The following is a 13630-nucleotide window of genomic DNA, read 5'->3' as shown; positions in this document are numbered from 1 at the left end:
ATTAAATTGAACTTAAAATTGGTGTGGAATTTTTTTTAAATATATTTCAAAACAGAAGAGATAGACTACACGTTAAAAACTGTTGGCGCTTCGGTAGCTCAGTTGGTTAAGGCGTAGCACACGCTACTGATTGGAGGTCTCGTGGTAGTCAGTTAGATGCTGGTGGTCGTAAAATAATTGGCGTGTGAACGCAGAACGTGCTCGTTAAATGTGTGAAATTTGGACCTTTTTTGTTATAATTATAGTTATGATAGTTTAAAAAATTCCTATCTTTCAGGGCTCCTGTAACCAGTCCACGGAGGTCCAGAAGTTTAGGAAAAATATTTTGATAGCATTATTTTAAACTCAGCTCACTAGGTTTGATGCAATTTATTAGAATTTAGTCCTGTTGTAGTTTGAAATATTTTTTCGAAAAAGGAATTTCTAGAAATTGGTATTAAACATTTGAAAATCTTCCAAAAAATGTTTTAATTGATGAGAACTTGCATCATATTATCTTTTTTTCCGATTATAAGCTAGTGCAAGATTTGTGTACAAGATATAAGGTTTTAAATCTTTAAATAAATCGGGTCAAAATTGTTGGCTTCACTTAATTTACTGTATTCAACCATTTATTTTTAGTTATTAAAAATATTTAGAGATTGTATATGAATGTAAATAATAATAAATGAATAAATATGCTTATATTTATTTCGCGGTATTGATTTTGAAAGCGTCTTTTGTGAGAAATACGTGTTCTTTTTTGTTTGACAACCTATAAATTAAGTTTGAAAAACATGTTCTTTTTTAACTTTAAAAAAAATCATTTTTTTTCTTCTTTTTGTTTTGAAACAGGAAGTTTTAAAAACAGGTTTCTATTGGGAAACAAAAAGAGAAAAAAAGAAAACCTTTTTTTACTTTATACTTTTTTGCAATGCGATACATTGAACTTACAAACAATTGCAAAATTTTCATAATTTTGTAAAATTTTCAAAATTTTGTAAAATTTTCAAAGTTTTGTAAAATTTTCATAATTTCTATGTTTAAAAACTAAAATCCTAAATAGTTTACAAACATAAATTATACAACCTGTTCTAAAACTAACTTTTTTCAAGTAATGAAGTACGTTGTTCTTTATGGAGTTTTCAGTGAAAGCAAATGCAACAATAGGGCTTATTATGTAGGTAAACTGATTTTGCGTTAATAAATGAAAGTAGTTAAAATACTTCAAAATTATATGCAATAAGTTAAATTTATTCAAATCACATTTTAAAAGTAGTTGAAACATATTAGCTTAGGTATTACTAAACAGAATATAAAAAGTAAAATCGTGTATTTCTCAAAATAAAACCATTATTGCTGGGTACAAGTTGATGTATTATTTGGATAAATATAAGACCATAATTTTTGCACAAAATAAGACCATAATCGCCGGAACAGGAACAAATTGAAACATATAACATTATTTTTTAAAATGTGTTTATATGTACTAGACAGATTATAAAACGTACAGCATTTATATTTGGAAATAATATTATTAATTATCACCAGAACAAGTTAAAACATACAATAATATGTATATAAATGTATTTGTATGCACAAGACAATACATGTACTTGATAGAATACAAAAAGTACAATATTTTCTTTTTCAAAATAAAGCCATTATCACTGGTACAAGTTGATACAGATTATAATGTGTAAAGCTAAGCAGAATGTGAAGAATACAAACCATTATTGCAAGTGCAAGTTGAAGTGCAATACCTACGCTTTCTGTCTCATTCACCGAGCAGCTCTTGAAGCATGTTTTTAATTTTTTCGGGTACCGTAATTGTTTCAGTTTTTGCTGTTTTCAAATAATCAGGCAAAGTTACGTGCACAGGTCTCATGTATCTAATACCTTCTTTTAACTGCCTCATATCTATGTCAGCCCACGTTGTGCAAGTAAGTGAACATAGCAACAGACTAACTATAAAAATCTGTAAAAAAGAAAAACAGCATGATTCAAACTTTCATGAAAAATTTTACCTCAAAAATAATCAACAATTTAATATTCAATTTAAAAAAATAATACAAAAGAGTATAGAAATGTATGGTTTACTGAGTTTTATTAAGAAAACAGACACTTTATTCAAAGTTTCAAACCTAGTTCCTAATTTTGTCAACAGACGGTGCTGCTAAATAAGAAACTGCAATACTTTGTAGTTTTTGCTAAATATACAACTACAATACTTCAATTACCACAGCTTTCGTTTAAAAGGCAATTATAATGCAGCAGGAAACATTGCATTGCAATTTTTCCAGTCAAAAGCGCCATCTATTGACAAATTGTGTAATTAATCTTAAAATTCAATGAGAAAATTAAACTAGTTACTGGTGCAGAATGCAGCAAATATTAAATTTTTACTTTATTATGTTTTCCTTTAATTTTTAGGTCATCAGTTTTTCTTTGTATCGATACAATATAGCATCCTCTTGAAGTTCTCATGTTCGAAAACGAGGAATGTGCAATATAACGCAAGGTTATGAGTAATAACGAGCAAAAAAAAAAGGGTTAATGAAATAAAAACAAACATTTGCACTATAGTTCTTACTTTTTTATGTATGAAAAAAGTAAAAAACCGAAATCATTTTGCTTGCTTACTTAGAAAAATATAAAAAAAGACCTGAATTAAATATATGTTCGGTTTTGTACAGTAATTTTTACTCAGAATTCGTTCTAACAATTCGTCCGACAGTAAGAAATCGAATCACACAAATATTTTAAATGCAAATCAGTGAATGAGTAAATCAATAAATCAAAGTATCATTGGATTATTAGAAATATTAGAAAAAGGAGTTATAAGGAAAACGTTAACTAATCAATAAATCAACGGATTGAATACAAAAAGAATAAGCGAATCAACCTGTCAATAAACCGATGATTGAGGAAATCAATAGGCAATGAACCAAGGAATTGATGAATTGGAAAATATAATAATCAGTGAATAAATGAAAAACGTAGATCAACAATTCAGTGTACAACAGAATCAATAACTCAGCGGAAGAAAAAATTACTGAATCATCGAACTGACAAATCTATGATTCATTGGTTTTCTAATTTATTTATTTAAAAATCGCAGTTTCATTGATTCCTAGGTTTATTGATTCACTGACTCATTATTTTGATGATTAATTGATTTGCTCAAACAATTACTCCAAATTTCTTTTATCAGCTGACGTTATGTTTTCTTCATACTTTTTTAATTAGCTAGTTTTTTCTTTAAAACACTGATTCATTGAATCACTTATATAATGATTCGTTCATTCATTTATCCCTTGGTTCATTGATTTTTAAATTTATTGATTCATTAGTTTATTAATTCACTTTTTTATTGATTTTCTCATTAGTTCTTCCGTTCCTTTATTCGTTTTGTACTACATATAGAATTTTTTAGACCCACAAGCACTCAAAGAAGACCAGGACTCACCCCGTGTGTTGGCCAACCCATGAAGATGGTCTTAATTTTATGTTAAAATTCGAGCAAGAATTTTGCTCTCATTTTTACTTTATTTTATAAAACCGTCGTTGAACAGTCTACCCAATATTTTGGATTTACGACTACTAATGTTCAACCCCAAAGTTTCGTAACTTTGAACACGATCCAGAAGACAAGGGAACTCCTGGATCAAATGATTTGACATATTTTAGTTGCAAATATTAGAGTTAATCAAATACTTCCTTTAATCAAATGAACGAACGTTAGTATATACATTTTTTTCAATCAGAGGAACTAACATATATCATCTGCATATACTTCGTTTGATAAAATGATTAAATAAGGCATACTTTTCATTTAATCAAAGAATGAATCAAAGAAAGAAGTTCATATATTATTATAAATTTGAGTATGTTATCAGAAATTTCTAAATATTTTCTCTTTTCCCTTTATCAAACTTAAATATAAACTTTTACATACGTCAAAATGAAAGAAAATTCGCTTTCTTACTTATCAAGATAGAATAAAAATGTAATTCTCACACATATCAAAGCTAAACAATTTCATTTTCCCAAAATTATCACATTCCAAAGAAGAAGTTATGAAATTAAAATAGATAATACTTACATGCATTTTCATGCTCATAGTCTATAATTAAAAACACAATTGAAACCACGCTTCATTTTAGAATTCCATATCCAATCGAAACATTAAACCTTGTTGTTTCACGATCGAGAACGAATTATTGCTGATTCATATCATCGAAAGTTATACTAGTTTTATTGCTGAATTATATGGAAGCTATTTCGTTAAAAAAAAATTTAAAAAACAAGCTTCTCTATAAATTATTATTTAGTAACAGTTTGCCTATATTGCGCGTAAATAACTTAAAGGATTTCATTTTTCACCAGTCATAACTTAGAAGTTTCAGTTTTTTATCGACTTATGCCCAGAAAGCATGTAACCTTACAACAACCATGTGTCGGAATTTTCTTTTTATTCTCACGAAAATGTTTTTACTTAAAACATTTTTTTAAGAAAGCAAAAATATTACAGTTTCAAACCTTTCATCTTAATTATTTTTTAATGTTTTTTTAAAAAATATTGTCACTTAAGAAAAATGGTCATTTAGGTCCATAATGACGTCTCACTAGCTATAAGATCAAATTGCATTGTCCATTAAAATTTCATGACAAGGTGGATTTCAGCTGAGCATGCAAGACGTCCCGAAAATAAACCTTATAATTACCTAGATTTAATATTATTTTTTCCTTACTACTAGCGTTATTCAAGGATTTTCACCTCGCTAAGATAACCTCGATTTAAGATAAAATAAAAAAAGGGAGAAAAGCAGCAGGTGTGTGGAGGCTGGCAGATACTCCAGGATGCAAAAGAATAGAAGTATGGTAGTTATGTGTCTTACTTTTATTGCTTGAGGTCTGACTAAAATAATTAAAAAAATCTTGTTTTAAATCTATTTGAGAGACGAAGTTTTTAATTTTTGTACATAATTTTAAAAAAAAAATTATTTTTAAAGAAACTTTTTGAAATACTGTATTAATACCAAGATTAGAAAAAGAGAAATTAGATACATTTCATTAAATTATATTTATGTATAATGCTATAAATATTTGTTATATTAAACAAAGTTTTCAGATTTTGATAAAGTTACATAATTCTTGTACAAAGTTAATAATCATCTAAAATATGCTAACTATTTAAATTACTTTTTCAAAGCAATAAATCTATAAAGGAGTTTAAAAAGAGTTTTACAAGTAATAAATTTTTGTTGAATCAATAAATGATGTTTTAATATTTCGTGGGTACAATGAGATGCAGTTAAATATGCATAAAAGATGAGATGTAAACCATAAATTTTTCCATAAAAATTGATAAATCACATTTATTCAAAGAATATTCCATATGCAAGCCCATTATTATTTGATAGATATCGTTAAAATTTTAATAAATGATATGTATGTATATAAGGTCATTTTTTTTATTCGAATTACATAGATCGTTCTGGAACAAGGTCGAATCATGAATTCCATTCAGGTAAATGTTTAAAAATCTCTTAATTTAGACTAAAGTTTATTCACATTTTGTTATTACGTAAAAATTATAACAAAATATGAGTAGCTGTATACTATTTGAAATAGTAAGTATAAGTAGTTGCAAATTATTTAAAATTATAACACAATGTGAGTAGTCGCTCTATCCCCTGAGCCATCGCGGCTTTCTTTAATAATGTTGAAATAAACTATGTTTAATTCTTAAGACTGAGCATGCCAGTTCTGGCATTTATGTTTAGCGCTAGGATTTTCAGCCCCATGCTTGCTCATTCATCATTGGTTTTTTTCTCAAAATTTTTGCTAAGGGAAGAAGCATTTTGCTAGTAAAAATAATATTATTATTTTATGTAAAATTATATTATTAATATGCTGATTCTGGCGGAATGAACGTTGACCTGGGTTCGAAAAATAATCAGTTGTTCTTGAAAAACATTTCAAAACTTTGAAATACTGAATAAGCGACACAATGAGAAGTAATTTTACCTTTGAACATTATACAACGATAACATTATATCATACCATAGTTATCTGTTATAACAAGGTTATCTGTTTTAAATCTTTAACAATTTCGATATAAATATTAAAATTTATATCTGGCAACGAAATTCACTCACTCCTCCATAATTTTCCTCCATCACTTTCATTTTTTTTATGAAATGAAGATCTCGGTAGAGAAAAAATTTTTAACAGCAAAGGAATAAAAATTAATATTTAATAACAAAAGAGTGAAAAAATCGCGTAGAAAACATTTTAAATTGGAATAGCAAATTGGATTTACGAAAAACAATCATGTTGATTTCATAAATAAAATTAGCCCTTTCGACTCCCTTTTGTGACCTGTCGAGTGGCCCGCGTTGTACTTTTTACTACACGCTTAACTGGTAATTGTTAACGAAGTAATTATCAAATTTTAAATCTATTTACTTCATCGTACTTTTTGTACATTTTTTCTACACAACTTTCTCATTCCTTGTTTCTAAATCTAATAGCTTTTACGTAAAAAAAAGGTTACGTTAAACACCCAAAAACACCAGCGGCGGCCCTTACGCTTTGCTTATTTATTTATTTAAAAAAAACAATGAGAGAAATATTCTTTGCTGAAGTAGTAATCCAAACATAGCAATCTTTTCTTAATCATAGGGCACTGAGTTCAATTCCCACCGTCGGAAGACTCCACGTGTAGTAAATGGTGACTGGTGCACGTTATATCTGTCGTGTCACAAAGTCCTCCATGTTCCCATGACAAACCATATTTCTGGGGGTACTGATCCCAGAGTTTCCTTTATTTCTGGATTGATTCAAATTAACAAGGCTACGGAGTTGAACATTAGTAGTCGTAGACCCAAAATTGGGTCTGCAGTTCAAAGACGGTTATAAAATAAAATAAAATATTTTCTGTAAATATAATCTCCTTTTTTATAAGAGAAAAGATCCCTTATGGCTCAGGGGATCGAACGTTTGTCTTCCAATGAGGTGACTCTGCTTTAAATCCTGGCGATGATTGGTCTATACGAATTCCGCACCCGGATCGCACTGACCCCATTGCTAGCATAAAATATTGGTATACGGATCGTGAGTAAAAGTCCCTTTGGCATCAGGCTTACCGTGGGAGGTTTTCTTGGTTTTCCTCTCTCTATGTAACGCAAATGCGGGTTAATCCCATCAAAAAGTCCACCACGAAGGCAAATTTCTCACAATAATTGATCCAGGAGTTCCCTTGTCTTCTGGATTGCTGGATTGGGAATAACGAAGTTGAACATTAGTAGTCGTAAACCCAAAAAACTGTGTCGGCTGCTTAACGACGGTTAAAAAATAAAATAGAAAATCTTTTCTGAAGAAGCTGATGAAATGTCACATAAAAGCGTCTTCATTGTTCTTCTAAGCATTGCACTTATCTCTCCTACAATTATTCTAGATTATTCTTTGCAACGATCATTCTAGATTATTCTCTTTAGGTTAACTAACGGACCCTAGATACAATGCATTTTTAATACTCAGTTGAATGAAATAATAATGTAAATAAAAGTATTTGTATATCATTTTTAAATGCTTATGCTTCCTTTTTTCCCCTACTTTTAGATTCTCGTAATTGCTGCTTTTTTGATTGCAAGTTTCATTTTCGTAGTTTCACAGCCAGTGCATGGTGATTATGATATTCCGAGCGATGCTCAAGTAATTGAGCTATCAGACTCATCTGAATTGGGAAAACTCGTTAGGAAGTTTGCTGATGATGTACAGAAGATTGCAAATAAACAACATTAAAAATGAGCTTGATCAAATTTTCATGTGATAAATTTTTAGGAATCTAAAATAAGCGATATTCAAAGATACTTGTAGTAAACGAAAGTAAAAACAATGCAGAATATATCAGATTAATTATGAATGACAATGTAAATTATGTGGATCCTATAACACATACTTGGCGATGCATAAATTCAGAATGTTCAAATCAGGTATCAATGTTAAAAAGACTCTCCATTCTGTACAGAAAAAATAATGATAAAAATATAATAAACAATGTTATTTAGCTGGTGTGTATTCCATTTCATTAATCATCAAAACAACATGAACGAAAAAAAAAGAGAAATAATAGTAGAATATAAAAAATTCTAGCCTGATAAATTATACTGATTACTTATCATGAAAAGTTAGCATTCGAAGCATTGATAAAAAAAAGAGAAGATAATTTTCTATTTTTAGTTTATGAATATAAATTTATTAAACTATTCAACTGCCATTTTATTTCGTTATTGAATAAAATTTTTTCAATTAATATGCATATGATAAAATAACAAGAGTTCATTTAGATGATTGGTATAATTATATATATATATATATATATATATATATATATATATATATATATATATATATATATATATATATATATATATATATATATATATATATATATATATATATATATATATATATATATCATTTAGGACATTTTTCCCTTTGCTCTTGTGTGGGAAACGTTCGATCTATTTTATAAACCAATAGCAACTACTAAGAGTTGCCTCTGTCCGCAAATTAAGACATATTACGGATTTTACTTTGCAAGATTTTCCCTAACATATAACCAAGGAGCGCAACTTTTCATGTGCACTTTTACTCACTCTCATGACTGCTGTTGTCTAATAATTAATAAATAAATTTTGTACTCTCCTTCCCGACCTATGACCTGTTTTAATCCTTCCACTCGGCAACGACGTTATAAGTCGCCAGGATTAAACGGTCGGGAACGGGGTACGGTACATCAACGATATGGAATATCTCTCATTTGAAAATATATAAATCAACTTCGGAAGAGGGTACATCAAAAATATGGAATAACTTCAAATCATTTTTTCAAATGGACATTTGGTAAATAAGCAGTCAAATTCTTCTTCAACTTATGGCAATAATTAATTCACCCAGTATCTTCATCAAAAAAATAAACTCTTCAAAACTTTGTTTATTATAAATGATACCTATGCACAGTGGAACTAAACGATCATGGGTTTTCCATATGTCTATGCTGCATATTTTGTCAACGTTCCTAAGACAACTAGAAAGCTGAGCTTCAATTTCTTTCCTTGGACTAAAATGAAAAACTGCATCGAACTCCTGATAATTAAAATGTTTTATTGAAACCCTATCCAATTGAGAAAGCGTTGATTTTGCCACTCTTAAGTGCTGAGCTGGATCTTATCGTCGATGAATTGTTTTCACACCCCGGAATGGTTTACGATGGTCTCCTTAGATGTTCGACATTCAAAAGAAAAATAAGCTTCAATTTCTCCGTCACTATTGGTGTTAATTTATGACTCCTCTTAAAAAAGAAAAAAAAAACTTCTTTCACAACTGATGTTGTGATTTTCAAAATGTGTTTTGGAATTGGAAGAAACAAATTTTTTTTTCCTATCAAGCTACATCTCTGATGTTGTGGTTTTCAAAATATCTTGGACTAATTCGAACTTTTTCACGTATCCTTTGAGTTTATTTTTTTTTTACAATTCTCATAAAACAATTTCTTAAATGATTATGATTTTAATTTTTTCCCATATTTGATGTTTCAAAGTGAAACTACTTTTTACATATTAATCGTATTTACTGTTGAAATTTTTTTCTTGAAATTTTTATTTTCTGTGAATTGAATGTCATAAGAAATGTTTCGAGAAATTATTTTCAAATTTATTGTTTTATGTGTTACAGCTTCTATGATTTTTTGGTTAGTAGAATTTATATTTTTGTTTTACTATAGTGATTAGGATTAAGATGAAAATGCCATTTAAATTTTTTTTCTTTTCGTAATGCAACTGCAATAATTATTAAAAATTGATTTTTGGTATAGATATTGATATATGAATGCAATTACGGTGTGGCAAAAATTAAATTAGGAAATGTTATAACTCATACAAATAGGTAGAAAAATGAACAAAATACTTGTTGTTAGAATTTTAATTGAAGAGTAACCAAACATTAATGCTTGAGTCCAACGTTGGTAATTAGTTCAAAGCTCTGTTCTAGCTCAGTAATTTCCATAAACAAATCGTTTCTTTATTTCTGAACTTTAATTCCAGCATACAGATAGGAAAATGATCAAACACAAATTGAAAAATTTAGTAACCAAATTCACTTCAAAAACACGTAAGAAATAGAAATGAAAATATTTGAATTCCCTAACAATTGTGACAAATTGAATTACCAATTAAGATCTCTGCACAAAAATTACTTTAAAAAATTGTCCGAACTAAAATTTTTTAAGAAAAAAAAATTATGTCCAAAAAAAAAGAAAGAAGGAAATATTAATAAAAAAAAAAAAGAAATTAAAGGTAATTTGCAAATAAACCTAACTTGCACTTCAGATTAAAAATAAGGAAAATAGCTAAGTCAGTCAAAAATTGAAAACTGATTTACCTTAATACCATATTAAATTTGAAAGCTTTGTTTTGGATTTCAATTAGTGATAAATTGTGTTAAACGGGTTGTAATGTAAAATCTGAGAAGACTGATCACCTTTTCTGATTATAAAAGCAATTTGTCTGTACACATATTTCCTGAAATCCGGGTTAATAATTGCAATAAAAATACCAAGAAAGAAAATAAAAGTACAAATAAATAAATATAAAGAAAGTAGAAAGAAAAGAAAGTAGAAAGAAAAATAAGAGAGAAAAGGAAAAGAAAAAATTTTATAGAAGGTAAATTTTGGACATAAAAAAAAAAAAAAATTTCAAATAGCAGAATTGAAAATGATCTTGTGTTTTCTAATATTCTTGAGACTAAATATGAAAATGGTGCGTAATATTGTCAAAATTATGTTGACAGAATTGTGCAAATCCAAGAAAATTAATTAATTCCTAACTTCAGGTGATTTTGAAAAAAAAAAAATTTCCAAATATTTTGCTAATAAAGTGACAAAAAATGAAAGGTAAATAAAGTGAAATAAAGACATTATTGAAGTCTTGGACTTGAGAATAACAACCACTGTGTCATTTTTGTTTTCAAACAAGGTAAACAGAACTCAAATCTAATTTCAGATGGAAATTTTTCCTGTAAAACTGTTTTTTACATTTTGTGTTTTAACTTGCACATTTTTTAAAAAATGTTTATAAATTTTTTTATCATAATTGAAGATTTAACTTAAATAGTGTTTTTATGAAAAATACTTCTTTTAGTGAAAATGCTGTGTTGTGATTTTTAAACAAAAGACTTTTAAAACTGAAAAACTGCACTGTCAAAAAAAAAAATTGTTGAAAATGAAAATCGTAAAATTGCTGATAATGCTACTACAGATTTTTGATTGTGCTAAAATTTTTGCAGTGAGAACATATGTAAATGTTATATAATTTATATTACTTTTATATATTGTTACCATTACAAATTTGGTTATTTTATTTGTACTTCTACCATAGGGAAGATTTTGCAAATGGATAATTTCAAAATTTTGGGATTCTAACTAAACATTTTTGGCGAGGGGGGATGTAACATAAAAAGCTTCAATTAATGTTTTTACGTTAGTTTCTTTGCTATAAAACAACTCCTACTTTATTACTAATTAATTATTCTAAACGAAATACTTTCTCACACTTTTAAAAGCCACATCCTGTTCTTAAATCTATTTTTGGCTCAAGTATGCATTTAATTAAGAGCAGGACATTTTTCCCTTTGCTCTTGTGTGGGAAACGTTCGATCTATTTCATAAACCAATAGCAACTACTAAGAGTTCCCTCTGTCCCTAAATTAAGACATATTACGGATTTTACTTTACAAGATTTTCCCTAACATATAACCAAGGAGCGCAACTTTTCATGTGCACTTTTACTCACTCTCATGACTGCTGTTGTCTAATAATTAATAAATAAATTTTGTACCCTCCTTCCCGACCTATGACCTGTTTTAATCCTTCCACTCGGCAACGACGTTATATATATATATATATATATATATATATATATATATATATATATATATATATATATATATATATATATATATATATATATATATATATATATATATATATATATATATATATATATATATATATATATATATATATATATATATATATATATATATATATATATATATATATATATATATATATATATATATATCAGCTTCTTCAGCCCACACGATTATATCCGCAAAACAGAGTGCTTTCTGATATTGTATCAATAAAGCCAAAGCAAAATATATTAATACAATAGTGTGAGGAGCACTCAAATTTTTTTTTCATATATAAAAATAACAACAAATAAAATAGATCACAAAAAGTAAAAATAAGTAAAAATAACATGTAAAAACAGAAAATGTAAAACATGTAAAATAAAAAGAAAAAACATTAAAAAGGGACTATAAAGCGAGTAGCAAAATCAGATTGTCCCTTTTTAATGTTTTTTCCTTTTATTTTACTTTATTTTCTGTTTTTACATGTTATTTTTACTTTTTGTGATCTATTTTATTTGCTGGTATTTTTATAAAAAAAAATTGAGTGCTCCTCACACTATTGTATTAATATATTTTGCTTTGGCTTTATTGACACAATATCAGAAAGCACTCTGTTTTGCGGATATAATTGAGTGGGCTGAAGAAAAGATTATATCTTTTTTTTCCGGTTTTTTAAATAAAATTTCATCCTTTTTTTTTAATAATTTTTTTAATTTTCTTTTTATAAACTGTTGTTTGTTATTTTTTTACTTATTATTACCCCCCTTTTTTCATGTGTCTATAATTTTTCTTTGGTTTATTCTTCATTTTGAACTTATCTAATGAGTTCTGTTTACTTGCAGCTTAAGCGCAATAAATGAAACTTATTGCTTATCTCAACTTACTTCGTGTTTCCTTGTATTTATTTATTTATTAAATATATATATATATATATATATATATATATATATATATATATATATATATATATATATATATATATATATATATATATATATATACAGTGAGACCTGTTTTTGTGCGATTGGTTTTATGCGATTTTATTTTTGTGCGATTTTTTTTGTGCGAATTATTTTTATGCGGTATATGAATCTTAATGGCGTTAGCACCAGTTTAATGTTTCCTATCAATGTGCATATGCATGTTGTGGACGAACTCTTGATTACGTGGTCTCCTTGACAACGATGTATCTGAACTTCGCGATGCTCTGTTTATTTACTTTCATTAGTTCATTTATTATCGTCAACTCCATTTTCTCTTCTGTTTAAAATTTATTCTGCGCTAAACAGGTTGAAGTAAATCAGTAAAAAATCGTTTGCTGTGTTAAAATACTTAGTATTTTAAAATTAAACCGTTATTTTTATTTTGTAAATTCTCGTCTGCATGTATCTAAAATACTATGCGCTTCGTATTCAGAGTTTTATACACGATTCATTAGATTAAGGATTCATTTTATAGTGAGATTAAAGGTAAAAAAATTAATTACTTTTGTTTCTATTTATATGTAGTTTTTATGATTTTTATTTTATTTTATCTGATCACTGACTTTATGGTACCAAAAAACAAATCAATTGAAATCAATTGAATCGATTTTCAACCAATTCATTCCAAGAAGATGCGCGTTTTGGATTACGACGAGTAGCAGCAAACTATTTAATGCATAATT

The 13630-nt window shown here is 27.6% G+C and overlaps 2 long non-coding RNA genes across 2 annotated transcripts; one reads left to right on the top strand and one right to left on the bottom strand.

Moving 5' to 3' along the window:
* Positions 1–1451: 1451 nt before the first annotated feature.
* Positions 1452–4222, bottom strand: LOC122272045 (uncharacterized). Its single transcript, XR_006226759.3, has 2 exons — positions 4085–4222; positions 1452–1957 (listed from the first exon to the last, which is right to left on the bottom strand). It is a non-coding gene; the product is annotated as an uncharacterized LOC122272045 (long non-coding RNA).
* A 1141-nt stretch (positions 4223–5363) lies between these two features.
* LOC107449300 (uncharacterized) lies at positions 5364–8056 on the top strand. The gene is made up of 2 exons (XR_001584760.4): positions 5364–5512; positions 7609–8056. It is a non-coding gene; the product is annotated as an uncharacterized LOC107449300 (long non-coding RNA).
* Positions 8057–13630: the final 5574 nt, after the last annotated feature.

The sequence above is a fragment of the Parasteatoda tepidariorum genome, chromosome 4 (assembly GCF_982258835.1).
Source record: "Parasteatoda tepidariorum strain Cologne lab strain chromosome 4, Ptep-v5.0, whole genome shotgun sequence".
Taxonomy (NCBI): Eukaryota; Metazoa; Arthropoda; class Arachnida; order Araneae; family Theridiidae; genus Parasteatoda; species Parasteatoda tepidariorum.
Note: the sequence above shows the minus strand (reverse complement) of the source record. Positions and strands in the feature narration are given on the sequence as shown.